Source organism: Ovis canadensis, chromosome 10, assembly GCF_042477335.2.
Source record: "Ovis canadensis isolate MfBH-ARS-UI-01 breed Bighorn chromosome 10, ARS-UI_OviCan_v2, whole genome shotgun sequence".
Classification (NCBI taxonomy): domain Eukaryota; kingdom Metazoa; phylum Chordata; class Mammalia; order Artiodactyla; family Bovidae; genus Ovis; species Ovis canadensis.
Window position 1 is genome coordinate 100256025 of NC_091254.1, and position 17697 is coordinate 100273721.

The 17697-nt window shown below is 59.5% G+C and overlaps 1 long non-coding RNA gene across 1 annotated transcript; it reads left to right on the top strand.

The window, feature by feature from the left end:
• Positions 1 to 6260: 6260 nt before the first annotated feature.
• Positions 6261 to 16414, top strand: LOC138446746 (uncharacterized). The gene is made up of 2 exons (XR_011259547.1): positions 6261 to 11758; positions 12338 to 16414. It is a non-coding gene; the product is annotated as an uncharacterized lncRNA (long non-coding RNA).
• The last annotated feature ends 1283 nt before the right edge of the window (positions 16415 to 17697 follow it).

Sequence of the window (17697 nt, forward strand, 5' to 3'; positions counted from 1 at the left end):
CAGTCTCGTACACAAGGCACCGCCCAGCGCAAACCGCAGCGGGGCCGAGAAGCTCACTCGGAGCTGCTTGCGCGCTTGCTCTCGCTCGCCTCTGGATGCGGCCCTGCGTCACTTCCCACGGCTGGTCCTGCTGGCCCCTGGCCCGCGACGTCAGCGAGGGCAGGCGCCGGCCCGCGCCTGGGCGCTGTGCGCAGCACCCGCCGAGACTGCTCTGGGCGCGTGTTTGAGCTGCTCCGAGTGGCCTTCATACACAGAGCCGTGCCCAGCAAATTTCCTTCTAGAGCTCTTAAAACGGGCTTGGAGGCTTTTCTTAAGATTTGTCTGGAAACAGTTATGTAATTTCAGCCTATGTTATGCAGTCAGGTTCGGAACATCTTATCAAACTTGCTCTGAGGGTTGGTAGCTGGGTTCTCCGGAGGCGAGTTACTAGCGTGCGGGAACAAGCGGCCTCTTTCACGGCCCCGTGTGGCCACCCCTGTGAGCAACGAAGGGCTAATTCTCAGGTGGATGTGGCAGGATTAGGCCTCCTAATTCCCTCGGGACACTGGGCCCTTTGTTCCCGTGGCTGCCCTGCTGTCGTGAGCCACACACCCTGACCCTGAGCGGCCCCGCGGTCACACACGCCCTTCACCCCGAGCGGCTCCATCCGCAGGGCCGCCGCCTGCTGTGCCGGAGGTGTCGCCGGGCGGGAGGCTGGGGCCACTGCCCTGCCGCAGCTGGGCCGGGCTGCGGGCACCAAGGTGGGCCCAGGTCCGCCCCGGCGCCTCTGATCGGGAACCGGGAACCGAGGAGGCAGCAGCCGGCTATCCAGGGAGAGGCGGGGCGGGCTCTGCGTCGGTGGAGAGGCCGCCGCCTGCAGGGACCCGCCTGACCGCGGCGTTGGCGCCTCAAGCCCCGAGCAAGCGGCAGCTTCCGGGGAAGCTGCTCTCGCCGGGGAGCCTGCGGTCACCATGCCGCGCTGCTTCTGTGTGTTCTTGCCCTCTCCTCCAGGAGGCGAGACTAACCCGGGAACAGAGGGGAGCCGCAGGCCTCGGCAAAGCTCCCTGTCCCCTGGGCTTCCCTTCAGCCGCACCGCTGCCCTCCGTCGCCAGTGTGGGCCCGTCCTTGACATCCGTGTAGACTGTCCGCCGTCAGCTCAGGGCCAGTTCTCAGCTGAATCTGCTCCCGACCACAGGGATCCCTTGCTGGGTTCGAAAGATCCTTAAACTTGCAGTGCTGGTCATCTGCGCATCTCACAGCCCTTAGGACCTTGTGCCTTGTGCCAAGGCTGCCAGCAGACAGGTCATCTCTACTGGCTGGCCTGAGCCGCAGGCCGTCTGTTTTTGCGTTTCCTGCGGAATATATTGTGGACAACAGGCATTGTTACGTGGATGAGTCAATAGTTGCTCTCTGAATGTTGCATTGACCATACATGTGACTGACTGTGAATTCATTCACTGAATTGATAACTGTTTGATGAACAAACATCTGTTAAAGAGATGAAGAGTATTATTCCCTTTCAATAATAGAAGGAACACTGGAAAGAGGGCCAAGAAAGAAACAGAGGACCACACTTTCAACCAGCTGGACCAGACCACAGGCGCCCTCAGAGAACCAGGAGACACACAGGCCGCAGGTGAGACGGTCCCCAGGAGAGACACAGGCCGCAGGTGAGACGGTCCCCAGGGGAGACACAGGCCGCAGGTGAGACGGTCCCCAGGAGACACAGGCCGCAGGTGAGACGGTCCCCAGGAGAGACAGGCCGCACGTGAGACGGTCCCCAGGGGAGACACAGGCCGCAGGTGAGACGGTCCGCAGGAGAGACACGTCAGGCCCCAAGACGATTCTCAGGACGTTTTGAAACATTGAGCTCACACACACTACCTTCTCTGGTCACAATGGAATGAAACTGTAAATCAACAACAGAGGAAACAGGAATATTTGCAAACACATAGGAAGTGAATAACGTGAACAGTCAATGCATCGAAGAAGAAGCCATGAGGGAAACTGGAAATCCCTCTGAGAAGATACCTGTTGCCCAGTCACTCAGTCATGTCAGACCGTTGGCAACCCCGTGGACTGCAGAACGCCAGGCTTCCCTGTCCTTCATTATCTCCTGGAGTTTCTCAAACTCATGTCCACTGAGTCAGTGATGCTATTCAACCATCTCATTCTCTTTTTCCCCTTCTCCTCCTGCCCTCAACCTTTCCCAGCATCAGGGTCTTTTCCAAGGAGTCAGCGTTTTGCATCAGGTGGCCAAAGTATTGGAAAGGAAATACTTAGACAAGAATTGGAAGGGAAACACAATATGTCTGAGCTTAAGGGGCGCAGCAGTGACAGTGCTCAGAGGGAAATTCATTAGCTGCAAACACCTACGCTGAGAAAGTACGGCTATTTCAGAAGAAACTCCATGTTCATTGAAACATATTTAAAACACCCAACACATGAAAACCTTTTAAATGCTTCTCATTAGATGGACGGATAAAGGAATGCGGCGTATGTGTGTGTGTATTTAGACAGCTGTTCCTTGACTTACAGTGGGGATTGTGTCCCAGTAAACCTATCATGAATGAAAATATTTAAGTCAAAAATGCATTTAATACACCTCAAACATGCTCAGGACACTAAAGTCTATTTCATAACAAAGTGTTGAAGAGTTCACATGATTTATTGAACACCGTACTGAAAGTGAAAATCAGAGTGGCCGTCTGTACAGGGTGACTGCAAGTGTGCAGGCCATTTGCCCTTGTGACCTCGGGGAAATGGGGCGTCCGCCCCTGCCCAGCATCAAGAGCCCACCATCGCCAGCCCAGAGAAGGTCAGACTCAAAACTCAGAGAGCAGTTTCCACTGGACATGCAAGCAGTGCCGCTGTGTGAACCCGAGAGCAGTGCGCTCAGTGAGAGGGCTTAGACACGAATGTCACAAGGCGCAAGCTTCCTTTTACATGAAACGTCCAGAGGCGGAAAGACCTTAGAGATGGACGCAGCCTGGTGGTCCCTGGGGCTGGCAAGTGGGAGGCGCAGGGGTTACTTAATGGTTTGGGGGTATTTTTCTGGGGTGAACATTTTGAAAAAATTTTAGAACCAGAGAGAAGTGGAGAGAAGTAGTGGCTATAGACATTGAAAATGCACCAAATGCTACTGGATTATGGACTGCAGGAGGCCCAGCCAGTCCAGCCTAGAGGAGACCAGCCCTGGATGTTCATTGGAAGGACTGATGGTAAAGCTGAAACTCCAATACTCTGGCCACCTCATGTGAAGAGTTGACTCATTGGAAAAGACTTCGATGCTGGGAGGGATTTGGGGCAGGAGGAGAAGGGGACGACAGAGGATAAGATGGCTGAGTGGCATCACTGACTCGATGGACATGAGTCTGAGTGAACTCTGGGAGTTGGTGATGGACAAGGAGGCGTGGTGTGCTGCGATTCATGGGGTCGCAAAGAGTCGGACACGACTGAGCGACTGAACTGAACTGAACTGATACACTTTAAAGTAGTTAATTGTGTGCTAGGTACATTTTACATCAGTAAAATACATGTGAAAGAGAGTTGTATTTCTGAGCAAGCCCATCCTCTCACTGTGGCAGTTACTGAGGTTTTCAGTTAACAGATAAAATCTGGTTTGGCCCTCGCTCTTGTTTTGCTGCCATGTCAGGGTCTTTGGGGACCAGATCGGCCCAGAGGCTGAGGCTCTTGCAGACGCTGCCTGTGGAATCTGCTCCTACGAGTCTGAAGAGCACATGGATTCTCCCCAGGAGTTGCCTCTGAGCCTCCGGCCTCCTGGGACATGGTCAGAGCAAGGTCAGAGCTCACTCTGCTTCACCTGGCCGTCGTGGCTGGTGACTGCTGCACTCTCTGCACCTGTGGGGTGACCGTCCCCTGGGGCTTCACTCAAGAAGGGGGCTCTGAGTCCTTGAGTGGGCCTCAGAGGCATCATGGGCAGCCTGCCATGCAGGCCGAAGGGTGGGGCAAGGGCTCTGGCCTACCAGAGGCTCGGCAGGAAACCACCAGCTTTCTCCAGACTCCAGTCCCTCCGCCCCACCTGCCTGCACCCTTCCCTTCCTTTCCCTTCCCTTCTCAGGGTTGGGTTTCTTGAATCTGGAGTTAAGCTCCAGGACAAGAGCTGGGCATTCTCTCCCAGACCCCCTCCTACTCCACCCCCAGCAATCCGGCTTGGAGGAAGCCCTCCATCCCGTGACAGGTGGCCCTCTTGTGCAGGGTGGTCGCCCGCTTGTTGGGGGTGCATTCGTACCGGGGAGCACTCATTGGGCGGGAGCACTCATGCTGGGGAGCACTCACTGGGGAGCACTAATTCTGGGCTGCACTAATTCTGGGCTGCACTTGTCGTGGGGGAGCACTCATGCTGGGGAGCACTAGTTGGGGGAGGACTCATGCTGGGCCACACTTTGTGGGGGAGCACTCATTGGGGAGCACTCACTGGGGAGCACTAATGCTGGGCTGTGCTAGTGGGGGAGCACTCACTGGGGAGCACTCATGCTGGGGAGCACTCCTTGGGGAGCACTCCTGCCCGGTGGCTGTCCCTGCTTCAGTGAGACCGCAGCAACCATGGGATGACTAAGGAGATTCAGTCACGTCTGTGTTTGCCAGAGTTTCCAGTCCCTGAGGCCAAGCTCACCACCACATGCTGACCCCAGCCAAGCAGACCTGGGCGCCAGCCCTCGGCCCTCTGTCCTCATTTCTGGTGGGCAGCGGCCTTCCACGCCCAACACGCGGCCACTTCCAAGCCCAGCTTTGTCAGCATCCCAGGCTGGGTCCCCAGCGAGCATCCTGGAGACTGACCCCTGGCCTGGGCGGCCCTTGGCATGTCCACACAGACCCCCTCTTCCTGGTAAAAGGATGTCTGACTGCGGTAGAACCCACAAGACCCTGGAGGCCCCGGAACAGGAGGCACCGCGTTCCTCCAGCTGTTGTGAAAGCCTCGCTCCAAATGTGGCCCAGCAGTCAGAGTAAAAGTGGAATTTCTGTGTATCCTCTTACTCGCTGACCATGTGTCTCGTCTTCCCAGCCAGAAGGCCTCATGGAACGGCATCCCGGGCAGACCGCAGGGAGGAAGGTCACATCCCTGACCTGTGGGGGGGGCTTCCACGGGCTTGTTCAAGGGACTGAGCCGGGGAGGGGGTTCATCAGGCAGGGGGAGTGGCCTGGGCCAGGGTGCCATCCATCTGGGGGTGGGGGTCCCGCTGAGTGAGAACAGAGGCTGGAGCTGAGGGTGGAGCCTGGAGCCGAGTCCCCAGGAGGAGGGGGACCGGGGGGTGGAGGCCAGGGGGACCGGGCAGGCTCTGGGCCTCCACGCCTGTGACGGACACAGACAGCCTGTGCACCCCCAAGGGTCGTGACCCCAGGATGTGGTTATGAGCTCCACTCCTGCCTTCCTTGGGAGCCCCAACGCCCAGCTGACCCTTGAGGGCCCCAGGTCCACTTTGCTCTGGGACCTCTGGTGCTGGTGCTGACTGTCACGCCCCTGGGTCACCGTGCCCCACTGTTCTGTCCAGGAAGGAAAAGGGCCCGAGGCCAAGGAGACGGCTGTGTTTGATTAGGGAGATGTCCAGAGCCCTACCTTGGGAGGCCGGGGTTTGGGCCAAGATCAGAAGAATCTAAGCCCTGGCCACACTAGTTGGGTGGAGGGGCTCCAGCAGGCAGCGCCAGCAGCAGCGTCTCAGCCAAGAGAGACGTTCAGTCCTCCCGGACTGCAGAGATGCTTGGGGCCCTGGCCAGCAGGCCCTGCTCCCCTAATCAGTGGTCAATCTAAAAAAGAGGTGGAAAATTTTATCTGAGCCAACCTGAGGATTATAACTCAGCAGACAGTCTTTCAGAATCTCTGAGGACATTCTGCCCCTCAGAGGTCAAAGTACAGCTAGATAAGTGAGGCAAAGGGTCTTGCGTCAAAGTCACATATTAACGATTCACATCGTCCAGCAAGGCGAGTGGTGGGTCGTTGCAACTCCTTACAGGATTGGGAAAGAAATGTCATCTCCTAAAGAGTCACCTCGCGAGTGCCCGGAGGAGACCTGCTTTCCTTCCTGGGGGCAGGCAGGCCCTTCTGCATCTCCACCTCGCTGTCCGCATCTCGTCCTCCCTGCCGTCCGCCCCCTGCCGTCCCGCCATCCGCCTCCCTGTCCGCCTCCCCGTCCGCCTCCCTGTCCGCCTCCCCGTCTGCATCCCATCTGCCTCCCTTCCGCCCTGCCACCCCCTCTAGGAAATTTGTTAATTTCATGTGAATTTTTGTATTAAATTTTTTTGGAATGAGGCAAGAGTTTTAAGGGACTTTCTTTGTTTTATTGCAGATGAACATCCAGGTGACCCAGAGTCATTTCTGGAAAGAGTATTTTTTCCCCCTTGAATTGCATCAGCACCTTTGTCAAGCCAGCTGACTGCACCTGAGCAGGTCTGTTTCTGGAATCTACTCTTTGCAGTTCATCTGTTGGTCTGTTATAGCCATGATATATCACTCTTGATCAGCGTTACTTGAAATGATCTTGGAATCATGCAGTAGAAATTCTCCACCCTTGTTCGTTTCCCTGCTTGCTCTGGATAAGTCCTATACATTTCTATACAAATTTTAGAATTAGCTTGAATGCTCATTTCTACTGAAACCATTTTAGGGGTTTGACTGGGACTGTGCTGATTCTGCAGGTTGGCTGGGGGGGATCGGCCTCTTGATGATTCTGACAATACAGAGGCTCCACTCCGTGGCCTCAGTGTTCCTTTATTCACCTGGCTCTCATTTAATATCTCTCAGCAATGTCTCTGCACTCTACGCCTATGGGTCTTGTGTGTGCCTTTTGTCAGGTTTATTTCTAAGCATCGATGTGTCTAGTTTTGTCCTTTGAACGAGTTGCCGCTTCATAAGATGCTGCGCAGGGGTGCCGAGAGGTCCCACACACCCGCTGCTGGGTGTCCGCAGGTGGTGGGAGCTTACTTGACAAGAGTAACTGTTCAAAACCAGGAGCTTTATGTAGTTAGCACTGTTAACTAGACTAGTTAGTACAGGTAACACCAGTAACTATACCAGTTAGCACCGTTAACTGGACTAGTTAGCACAGGCAACACCATTAAATAGACTAGTCGACGCGGTTGCTAGGCTATTTAGGACAGTCAGCACCGTTAACCAGACCGGCTAGCACAGCCCGCACAGCTGCGAGACTACGGGGCTCACGGGGCCGCCGGCCTTGGCAGGGTCGCGCTCCTTTGGGGTGTCTCGTGCAGGGACCCCACGACGTGTGGACCCTGAAGCCGTGTTCAGGACGTGAAGCTTACATCCCCGCAGAGGACTCTTCATGTTGTTCTCCCCAGCCCTTGGCTTCTCCTCCATCACGATGATCAGTCATTTCAGGAGCAGAGCGTAACTGCAGTGCACTGGTTCCAGGATGGGCCAGGGCTTGTCTAACCACGGAGGACACGCAGGTGTTTCTGGGCTGTAGCTGTCACAGGTAAGGCTGCTGTGAACGTTTGAGTATAGACTTTTTTGTGAATGCAAATTTTTGTTTCTCCAGGATAACCCCGGAGAGCAGTTGTGGGTTGTATGGTAGATATATATTTAACTTTTTAAGGAAACTTTGAGACAAACAGAATGGATGGAGGTGAGTCAAATGTGGCGGGGGAGGGCGGGGGCGGGAGGACGTAGGACCAAATTTAGGGAAAAGAGTCTTGGAATTTTCCTTTCAAAAATCCATTTGTAAAGAAATAGACCTACTATATATGGTAAATCAATTTTCAACAAAGGTGCCAAGACAATGCAAAGGGAAAAGAAAGCTTTTTCAACAAATACTGTTGGATCCACTGAATGTCCTTATAGGGAGAAAAACATGTCCTTTCTCTCATACAGCACACACACACACAGCTCAGATGGGTTAGACATAAACGTAAATTCTAAACCTGTGAACCTTCTTCAAGGAAACACGGGAGACAGCCTTTCGCTTGGGGCAGGCAAAGATTTCTTAGAACACAGAAAGCATGAAATAATCATAAAAATTGATCAATTGGGCTTCGTTGCTATTAAAAACTCCTCCTATTAAGAAAAAGACAAAGGACAGAAACCTACGCAGCCCTGACACCCAGCCATCCCACCCTTTGATGTTTACTCAGGAAACAAAACGTGTGTCCACACCAAGGTGTGAACAAGAAGCTTCCTTCAGAATCGCTGAAGCCATGAGCAGACCACATGTCTCCCCTCTGGTGACACGTCTGCCTCACGGAGCACAGGGCTGCTCAGAAATAAAAAGGGAAGAAACACACGGAAGGACAGGTGAGTCTCAAAGTCACAAAGCCGAGTGAAAGAAGCCGGGCTGAAAAGAGCCCACGTGTGTGGTTCCGATCGTACAAAATTTGTAGGCACAGGCAGACAGCTGGCTTCTGGGATGTCCTGGAGAGGTGTGATGGACACAGTGAGGTTTCTGGATTCAAACACACACCCAAACCTAATTACACACTTCAGGTGCATTCAGCTTATTGCTCTCTAGTTTTAATTTGATAATCTTACACCAACGAAAAAAATACTTAAAAAAATGTGAGTAGGTACTGACAAAGGTCCGTACAGTCAAACTGGTTTTTCTAGTAGTTGTACAAAAGTGAGAGTTGGACCGTGAGGAAGGCTGATGCTTTCCAACTGTGGTCCTGGAGAAGACTCTTGAGAGTCACTTGGACTGCAAGGAGATCAAAGTAGTCAATCCAAAAGGAAATCAACCCTGAATATTCACTGGAAGGACTGATGCTGAAGCTCCAATACTTTGGCCACCTGATGCAAAGAGCCAAATCACTGGAAGACACCTTGATGCTGTGAAAGATTGAACCCAGGAAGAAAAGAGGGCGGCAGAGGATGAGATGGTTGGGTGGCATCCCTGACTCAACGGACATGAGTTTGAGCAAGCTCCGAGAGATGGTGAAGGACAGGGGAGCCCGGCGTGCTGCAGCCCGTGGGGTCACAAGGAGGTGGACACGACTGAGCAAGTAAACAGCAACCGATGGCTCAGGGCCAGGCCCGCCGGCCCACCTTGTCCTGTGGGGTCTGCCTGGACAGGAGCATCCCCGCAGGGCTGTGGGCGGCCACCTGGACGTGTGCTGGGCTCCGTCCTCAGACGTCCGCACACCACCCACTCCACCCACCCACCCCCATGCAGCGTGGAGAGGCTTGCTCCTGCTTGTCTGGAACCCGGGGCCAACCTGGCCTTTCAGCCCAATCTTTTCAGCTCCCTGGGGTCTCGGCCCGGCCAGCTCTGGCTGAGGTGTGCAGGCCTGGCCCTCACCCGTCACAGCACCCGGGCAGCCCTCACAAGGTCCTGGGGACCATGGCCTGTGCCTCTGTGCGGCGGCCCTGCTTCAGACGGCCTGGTCAAGCTCACGGCTCCGATAGGCCACATGCGAAGTGCTGGCTGCTTGGTGCCGCGGTGCCCTTGGCCAGGCACCTTGGTGGAGGGTCTCCTGCAGCCATCTGGAGCGAAGGTACGAGACCCACCATCTGCTGCGGGAGGGGCCGCTGGGTCTGGGCAGGTAAAGGCCGTGGAGGAGCATCCCGGGAGGGCCTGGCGCCCGGCTCGCCTCTCCACCTGCTCACAGAAGTCAGTGGGCCTGCCTCTCCCCTGACCCGAATGCCCAGCCTTGCCCGGGGTCCTAGTATGGGAAGGCCTGTCCTTGCCTCCCTGGGGTCTCAACTCCAGGTCAGGACCCAGTCCTTAGGCACGATGCCTCCAGGAGCCTCCGCCCCAGGACCTCCAGCTGCTTGGAGGAAAAGTGGAAAACAGCTCCCAAAAGCCGCCTTTGGCCCCGGGCCACTGTTTTCTCTCCTAGCAAACTTGGCCCCCATGTGCTGTTTGACCAGGAAAGGTTTGGCCGCTGTCTGCCTGCTGCGAAGCGCAGCCTGACCGAGGCCAGAACAAACAGAGCCTTGGGGGGCTGGCTGCTGGCCCAGCAGCCCGCCTCTCTCCGCAGCCCTTGCTTTTGCTGGATTTCAGACTGTCCCCTTAAATCTCTCCCAGAAGACCCAGCTTCTTCCCCTTTAGCGAGGGAAGGGGTGGCAGCCTGATCTCCCAGACATCTGTCTCACAGCAGCCAAACTGGGGGTGCTGTTGGCCCCGCCGCCTGCTTCCTGTTGCTGTGGCAACTGCTGTTTGCGGTAAACTGCACTCAGGAGGCTTGGGGCTCCTTTTGGCCGTGAGCTGCTGGAGGCCTGGACGTGCCTTTGTTTTTACGTCTTCTCTTTGCTCCCCCGGAGAAGTGCCTGGCACAGAGAAGCTACGCCTCAGCTTCACAAGCGTGCACAGCTGTGGAGTGCCCTCTCCACACCAGGGCCAGTGCCAAAGGTCAGCTGAAACTCAGCAACTTTGCAAACTGCGATCACAATCGGAAAAGCCCCTTGCTGCACGGAATTTGCAAAAATGACTAGCTTCCTAAAACCCAAAAGGGCTGTGTAGGACTGAGCTGGTGAAGGCAGGGCGGCAGCCAGCGTGAAGCTCCTTAGTGCTTGCGGAAAAGACATTGACCCGCAATAGGTTTTCACCAGGTCCAGAGGATCTTTCAAGAGCTCAGAGTTGGAAAGCACAACACAAGTGCCAGGAAGTGTGGGTCCCTCAGAGACCAGCCCTCAGTAGGGGGCGGGGCGTGGGGGCTGTGGGGGCGGGGAGTGGGGGGGCGCGGTGAGCAGGGAGCGGGGGCGGGGAGCGGGGAGCGGGGGCTGTGGGGGGCGGTGAGCCGGGCGAGGGCGGGGGACGGTGAGCGGGGAGGCAAGCAGGATTCTCGGCAGGGACTCCCTGTCCTGCGCTCAGCCCCCGCCGCTCGCAGAGCCCATGTTTGTCCAGGCCAGAGTCCAGCGTGTCTCAGCCCTGAGCCGCCAGGCAGGCTCCAGGGTCCTGGCTTGGACTGTGGCCCTGGCCTCTGCATTCTCCTCGTAGCCGGTCAGGCCCCAGGGTGACGGCTCAGCCCCCCTTCACAGCTCAAGACCCCGTCGGCTCAGTGCCTGCCTGTCAGTAGCTGGGGGTCAGTTGAGGCTGTGCTGGGCTCCGAGAGCTGCAGGGCCACCTCCGGGGATCCTCTTCCCAGCACGGGTGGCCTGACCTCGGGGCCCAAACCCAACAGCACAGCATCTCCAGCCCTGCTTGCCTCCAAGCCCAGCCTTCCCTTGCCTTCCTTTGACCTAGCTGGTACAGTGGCCCACTTCCACAGAACAGGAGTCCCGCCTTAATCCCACCTGCCAAGTCCTTGTCCCCTGTGAGGTGATGTCCCCCTTGGTCCAGGAGTTCAGACACAGGTGCCTTGGGGGAGCGGTCTCCACGCGGCCCACCTGGACACTCGCTCCCGGAATGCAGTCTCCCCTCCTATCTCCGCCCTGGCTCAGCCAGCCCCACGGCCAGCACCTCCCTGGTGGCCCTCACCTGCCACCCCGTCCCTTCTGGATGCTCAGCTGCCCCACAGTGGAGACTTCCTGAACACAGCACCAGCCTTGGCCTTGCGCCTGTGTGCCCAAGACAGGGTGACCTCCCAGAGTGGGGCGGGGACACCCCTGAGGGAGGCGGGACCAGGGTCTCCGCAGGCCCTGGTGAGAGGCCTGGAGGCTGTCTCAGTTTCCCAAGCTGGGAATGGGCACAAGCGCAGGAGGCAGGGTCAGGCCCCGACCAACCTCACAGCTGCTGGCCAGCTCGTGTGCTGCGTGGCCCCGGCCAGTGTGCTGACCTCTCCGTGGCCCCGGCCGTGGACAGCACAGAGCGAATAACAGTGCCTATTCCAGAAGAGTCACACAGCGCCGAATGGGTCATCCACCGAGGAGCTGGTGAGTGCTGGGGTGGAGCCATTGTGAGGAGGGGCCAGGGTCTCAAGGAGCAGGTGTCAGGCGGGGAGGCCAGGCAGGGGAGGCCAGGTGTGAGAGGCCAGGTGGGGGAAGCCAGGCAGGGGAGGCCAGGCAGGGGAGGCCAGGTGGGGGAAGCCAGGAATGGGAGGCCAGGCAGGGGAGGCCAGGCAGGGGAGGCCAGGAATGGGAGGCCAGGCAGGGGAGGCCAGGTGTAGGAGGCCAGGTGTGGGCGGTCAGGTGTGGGAGGCCAGATGTCGGAGGCCAGGCAGAGGAGGCCAGGTATGGAAGGCCAGGTGTGAGAGGCCAAGTGTGGAAAGCCAGGCAGAGGAGGCCAGGTGTGGACGGTCAGGTGTGGGAGGCCAGGTGTTGGAGGCCAGGCAGAGGAGGCCAGGTATGAGAGGCCAGGTGTTGGGGGCCAGGTGTGGGAGGCCAGGCAGAGGAGGCCAGGCATGGGAGGCCAGGTACGGGAGGCCGGCCCGAGCTTCTCAGGAAGAGTGTTTTCAGGCTCTAGGGGGAGGGCCGCCTTCCAGGCAAGTGACTGTATGTTCTGGACTCTCCCAGGCACCCATGAGCCGAGGACTCGGCAGACTTGGGATACAGGGCCTGCTGCCCATCTACTCCCCGTGTGAGGGGAAGACTGAGCTGGAGCCTCAGGCCCCTGGAAGCTTGCCTGCCCTTCCTTCCTTCCTTGGGGTCACAATGGTGTCCCCCACCTGGACGCGCAGCTGCTCTGCTGGCTGGCCTGGAGGCCCCCGGCTCCTCCCTGGGGAGAGGGTGCCCTTACTCTCGACCGTGATATCAGTGTTCCTATAGAACCCCTTTGTAGCTTTCTCAGTGACGCCTGGAATCTCCCCTGTGAGCTCTCATTTTTCAATGGGTGCCCCCAACCTGTCCCACTCCTGACTGGGTCAGGGAAAACACAAGCTGAGCCTGGAATATCTTGTGGGGCCAGAAAGCCAGGAAATGTTCCCCAATTTAATTAATTAGGAAAGTTAGAGCTTGTAGCAGATGCAGGGCACACCCTGGGAGTGCTGCCAGCAGCCACAGACTCAGGCTGGCGTATTGTTACCCAGAGTGACACGTGTGTGCGAGCCGGGCCGGTGGAAACAGCCGCTTGTGTAAACAAACCAACAGGGACGAGAGCAGCGCTGCTTTCGGGAAACGTTCCCTCGACAAGTGACAGGGAGAGGGGGAAAGAGCAGGGCGCCTGCGTGAGCCCGCTCCAGCTGCGGAGGGTCACGGAGCAGGAGGACAGACGTCCGGAGGCACGCAGAGCCTTGCACGCCTCTCTGGAGTCGCCTCAGCGTCAGTGAGGCTCCACGGCTCTATCTTCATGTCCACAGTGCAGCCAGCTTGTTCTCCACGGGGCGGGGTGCGGGGTGGGGGTGGGTGTCTGAGCATGCTGGGGGCTGCCCAAGGACTGTCCCTGTGACAAGCAGAACCCTCCCCCAGGGAGCCAGCCACTGGTCTAGAGGGACTGGGCAGATGGTCAGCTGGGCAGCTGGTGAGCTGGATCGGTAGTCAGCTGGGTTGAGTAGTTAGAAGGGCTAGGTAGTAGGTATCGAGCGTGGTCAGCTGGGTAGGCGGTCAGCTGGACTGAGAAGTAAGGTGTGTTAGCTTATTAGCGGGGTCAGGTAGTCAGCTGAGTCCGCTCCAGGTTAAGTGAGCGCCCCTGCAGGGGCCGCGGCGTCTGAGCTGCCCTGCTTCGTCCTGCCCTGTCCTGTCAGACCGCGTGTGTCAGCAGCTGCGCTGCAGGCTGTCCTGGGACTTGTCAGACCGACATCCAGTGCCCCTCCCTGCCTGCCACTCAGTGGCCCGGGTGATGCCAGAGCTGCCCCGGCAGGACCCTCACCTATTGCGATGAAAACGGAGGAGCCAGGGCTGGTGTTCCAGGCCAGGGAAGTCCCTGGTTTGGGGGGCACAGACCAGGCTGGAGGTCCCCAGGCCAGTGGACGCTGACTGGGGCGCACATCCCCAGAAGCCGCGGGAAATGAGGTCAGAGCCCCACGCTTGGAGGAGGGTCTGGGTGAGACCCTTTCATTCCGGGAGAACTGGGAGGCAGGCCTGCTTCTAGGGCAGGCGCCGGCGGCCGTGGACCCCGAGCAGGGCTCGCGCACGGGCTGGGGTGGGGCCCAGCAGTGCAGCACCGGGGTGGCGGGCAGTGCTGGTCACTGAAGAAGCCAGAGTCTTCCTCCTAACCCACGTGATCGCCAGGCTCCTCGGGAAGCAGGGGCCCAGGTCTGAGGGCCCTGTCGGCTCTCCGAAGGGCATGGAGTCCAGGACGTGCGAGGGTGAGGACTGAGGCGAGGGCAGCTGCCTGTAGCCAGGGAGGGCCTGGGAGCAGCCGGCAGGGGCCAGGCCCGGAGAAGCTGGAAGCCGCAGCTCTCTGCCCCAGCACCCTGCACCTGTGGGCCCAGGACCCCGGCCCACAAACGAGGCTCAGGAGGCTCCTGCGTCTCAGGCCCATGGAGGGAGTTTGTGGCTGAGAGGAGCAGCCCCTGGTCAGGCAGATGGGCAGGTAGGTGGTGCTGTTGCCCTGGGGGTCTTGGGTCTGTCTTCCCCTGCCCTGGACAGCCCCTTGGCGCTTGCCCTGCTTTCTGCCTGGGGAGGGGCAGGCGGGGACGCTTCGCATTTTCCTGGCCCACTCCCTGGCCTGCGATTCTGACTGCCAGCACTGACCGCTGTCCTGCCCTGTCCAGGAACCCATGTCAGGCCCTGGGACCCGGGATGCCCCAGAAAGTGGCATCAGCCCTGGGCCGGGCTTGGGGTGCTCCAGGTGAGGCCTTGGTGGAGTCCTGGGGCTGTGCTCGGGGAAGGACAACTCACGGATGGAAGGGGTTCTTGCCCTCGCGTGGCCTGGGCTGCTGTTCCCCACCACCTCTGAGGGTCGCCCCAGGGGCCTGTTGGCCCTGGTGAGCCCCTCACCTCCCAAGGCCTCAGTAGCACCCCACTGCGGCCAGGCTGGCCTTCCTCAGCACCATGCTCGTCCCTCCCGCCTGGACAGCAGGGTGTCTGGAGCTGTGGCCCCAGGCTCAGGGCACCGGGGGCACCGTGGGGACACTGGGGATGCGGGGGCGCCTGGGGACATCAAGGGGGCACTGGGCACATGGGGTATGGGGGCACCTGGGGGCACCTGGGGGCACCTGGGGACATGGGGTATGGGGGCACCTGGGGGCACCTGGGGGCACCTGGGGGCACCTGGGGACATGGGGTATGGGGGCACTGCCGGGGCACTGGGGGCACCTGGGGGCACCCAGGGGCACCGTGGGGACACTGGGCACGGGGCTCTAAGCGCGGCGCCCTGTGCGTGAGCTCTGCATTTTATGTCACGTGAAGTGCGTCAGAAGATCACGGGGAGCCTCTCTTTGGGGCCTGGGTTTCACACGGGCCAAGTGTCGTCCACCCCTGGAGGTGTGCAGGACTCTAGACAGAGGGCAGGTCTGTCTGTCCATCCTCCCAGGACTCGAGGTCACGGCACAGGCAGGGCCGGGATCCAGGACCCTTGACCTCTGCGCCCTGGAGGCAAGAGCAGGGCTGCTCCGCACAGGCCTGGGTCAGGCCCCTCCGTCCGCCCGCCGCTCGCCACCAGCACAGCCTCCTTCTGGATGCTTGTTAGTGAGCAGAGGAGAGTGCGGTCTGTAGGGTGAGGAGATGTCAGGCCGCCGCCTCCTGGTGGCTCCGGCTGGACGTCAGCGGGAGGCCGGAGGGCGGGCCCGCCACCAGGGGGCGCTCCAGCCTCCCGGCGGGAGCTCAGAGAAGGCCGCGGACTCGGCCCTTGCTCATCCGTTTCCTTGGAGCTGCAGGAAGAGACCAGCTGACGCTCGGGCACCGTGGCCCCCGAGGGCAGCTGCCTGGGTGCGGGCTGCCCTGCTAGTGACCCCTCACCGCCACCCGCCACCCCGCCTTCCTGCTGCAAAAGCAGGGGGAATAACTGGGCCCGCAGTGTGGACGGGAAGGATGCCAGTCCCTGCAGGGCGGGCGGCGGGGTGCAGGGCAAGCCCCGCCCTTGAGGGCCCGCCGCTGTGGCCACGAGCGCCGCCCTCAGCCCGCCTTCCCCAGGCCCCTTCCCCGCCCAGCCCACCACCCGCGTTTCCTCCTAATCTGTCAGCCTGGCGGCAGGTGGCTGCTCCGGGCGGGGCAGCCCAGAAGCACCGCTTCCCAGGGGATGCAGCTGATGTCTGCTGGGCAACGAGCAGAAAGTCAGGACGCGCTGGGCGTCCACGCTTGTCTCCCCCAAGAAGGGAGGCGATGTCTGCTGGGCAACGAGCAGAAAGTCAGGACGCGCTGGGCGTCCACGCTTGTCTCCCCCAAGAAGGGAGGCGATGTCTGCTGGGCAACGAGCAGAAAGTCAGGACGCGCTGGGCGTCCACGCTTGTCTCCCCCAAGAAGGGAGGCGATGTCTGTTGGGCAACGAGCAGTAAGTCAGGACGCGCTGGGCGTCCACGCTTGTCTCCCCGCAGACTGGAGGCTTGAGAGGTCAGGGTTTGTTCAACCACCATGTTTCCCCGGAGTATCACCTGGCGCAAGGCAGGCTTTCAGCCAACACACGTCGATGGTGGGCAAGTGTTTATGAGGATAAAAGGAAACATCGTAAATAAAACAAAACAAGAAAATAAAACACCCCCAAGACTAGTGCAATGTGGTGTCAGTTTTGTAGAAAAGCTGTGTTTACCTATCTCCATAGACAGCTGTCTCTACATATTTGAAGCAGAAACAGAAATCCTGCCAGTGGTGGTATGAAGGTCTCAAGGGGACAGGTTACACGCTTTCTGCCAGTTCCCACGTAGCCCACAATGAAAGTGCACGTGCGATTCAGGGGAGACTAACAATGCTGAGAGGAACAGGCTGGCAGCAGGGACAGGCCTTGGGGTGGGGAGGCTGTGTCCACCAGAGCCACTGGGCTGGGCCTGTCCTGGGGGCCCTGCGGCCTTGAATTCACTGGTCTGAGCAGCTATGGGCCTGCAGGGGCTGGGGAGGGAGCTGGGTCAGGCCGGGGGGCCAGCCTCGCAGGCTAAGTTGGGGGCCCTGAGGAATGGGGTCCTCCTGGAGGTAAATGCCCCCCTCCCGCCTGCAGTCCGCAAGGGCTGGCCTCCAAGCACTGAGATGGACAGACAGCTCCACAGCCCGCGGGGCGGCAAGGGTCGGTGCTCAGCCTCCCTCCTGCTCGGGGGTGAGCGATCTCGCCGCCAGCAGGGACCTTAGGGCTCGCTCTCGGCGAGGCTGTCAGCTCTTCGTACCCTGCAGGTCCGGGTCACGGTGTCGTCTCTGCCGGCTGTGGCCCAGCTCCCCAGGTAGGGGTCTCTCTGTGGCCTCAGCGGGCCTGGGGGGCCAGGTCGAAGGCTCTCAGGCCGCGTCCACCTGCCTTTCTAGAGCCTGGCCTGTGGGCTCCACCACTCCCACCCCCCACCGTCTGCTGGTTCTCACGAGCCGCCCCGACTGGCTCCCTGCAGGCACCCCGGCTGACCCGGGAGGTGAGGGCTGCCCTGCACGGGGCCCTTCCGTGGCTCTGAACAAGGCCAGCTGCCTGTGGTGGCCAGGGACGGACAGGGAAGTTACCGGCTGCGGACCAGTCACACTCCTGGCCTGTGGCCTCCTCTGGCCGATTCTCCGGAAGCTTCTCTCAGTGGCCATCTTGGTGGCTGGGTGCCAGGACAGGGAGCTGCCACTCAGGGGCAAGGACGAGGGGACACTTGCTTGGGAGGCTGTGCCTACTGGTGGAGGCCGTGGGCCGTCCTCAGGAGGCGCTGTAATGCTGTGTCCTCCGTCTCGGGCTGAGCCAGACACGTGGCCGGAGGCGGGCTGCCAAGCCCCAGCTGGTTACCCGGACAAAAGAGCCGCAGGCCTCGCGGGGTCCCCCTGGGGGGCTCCCCTTCAGGCCCTGCCTCCCCCGCCGTAGGCAGCGTCTCCCTGTGGCTGCCTCT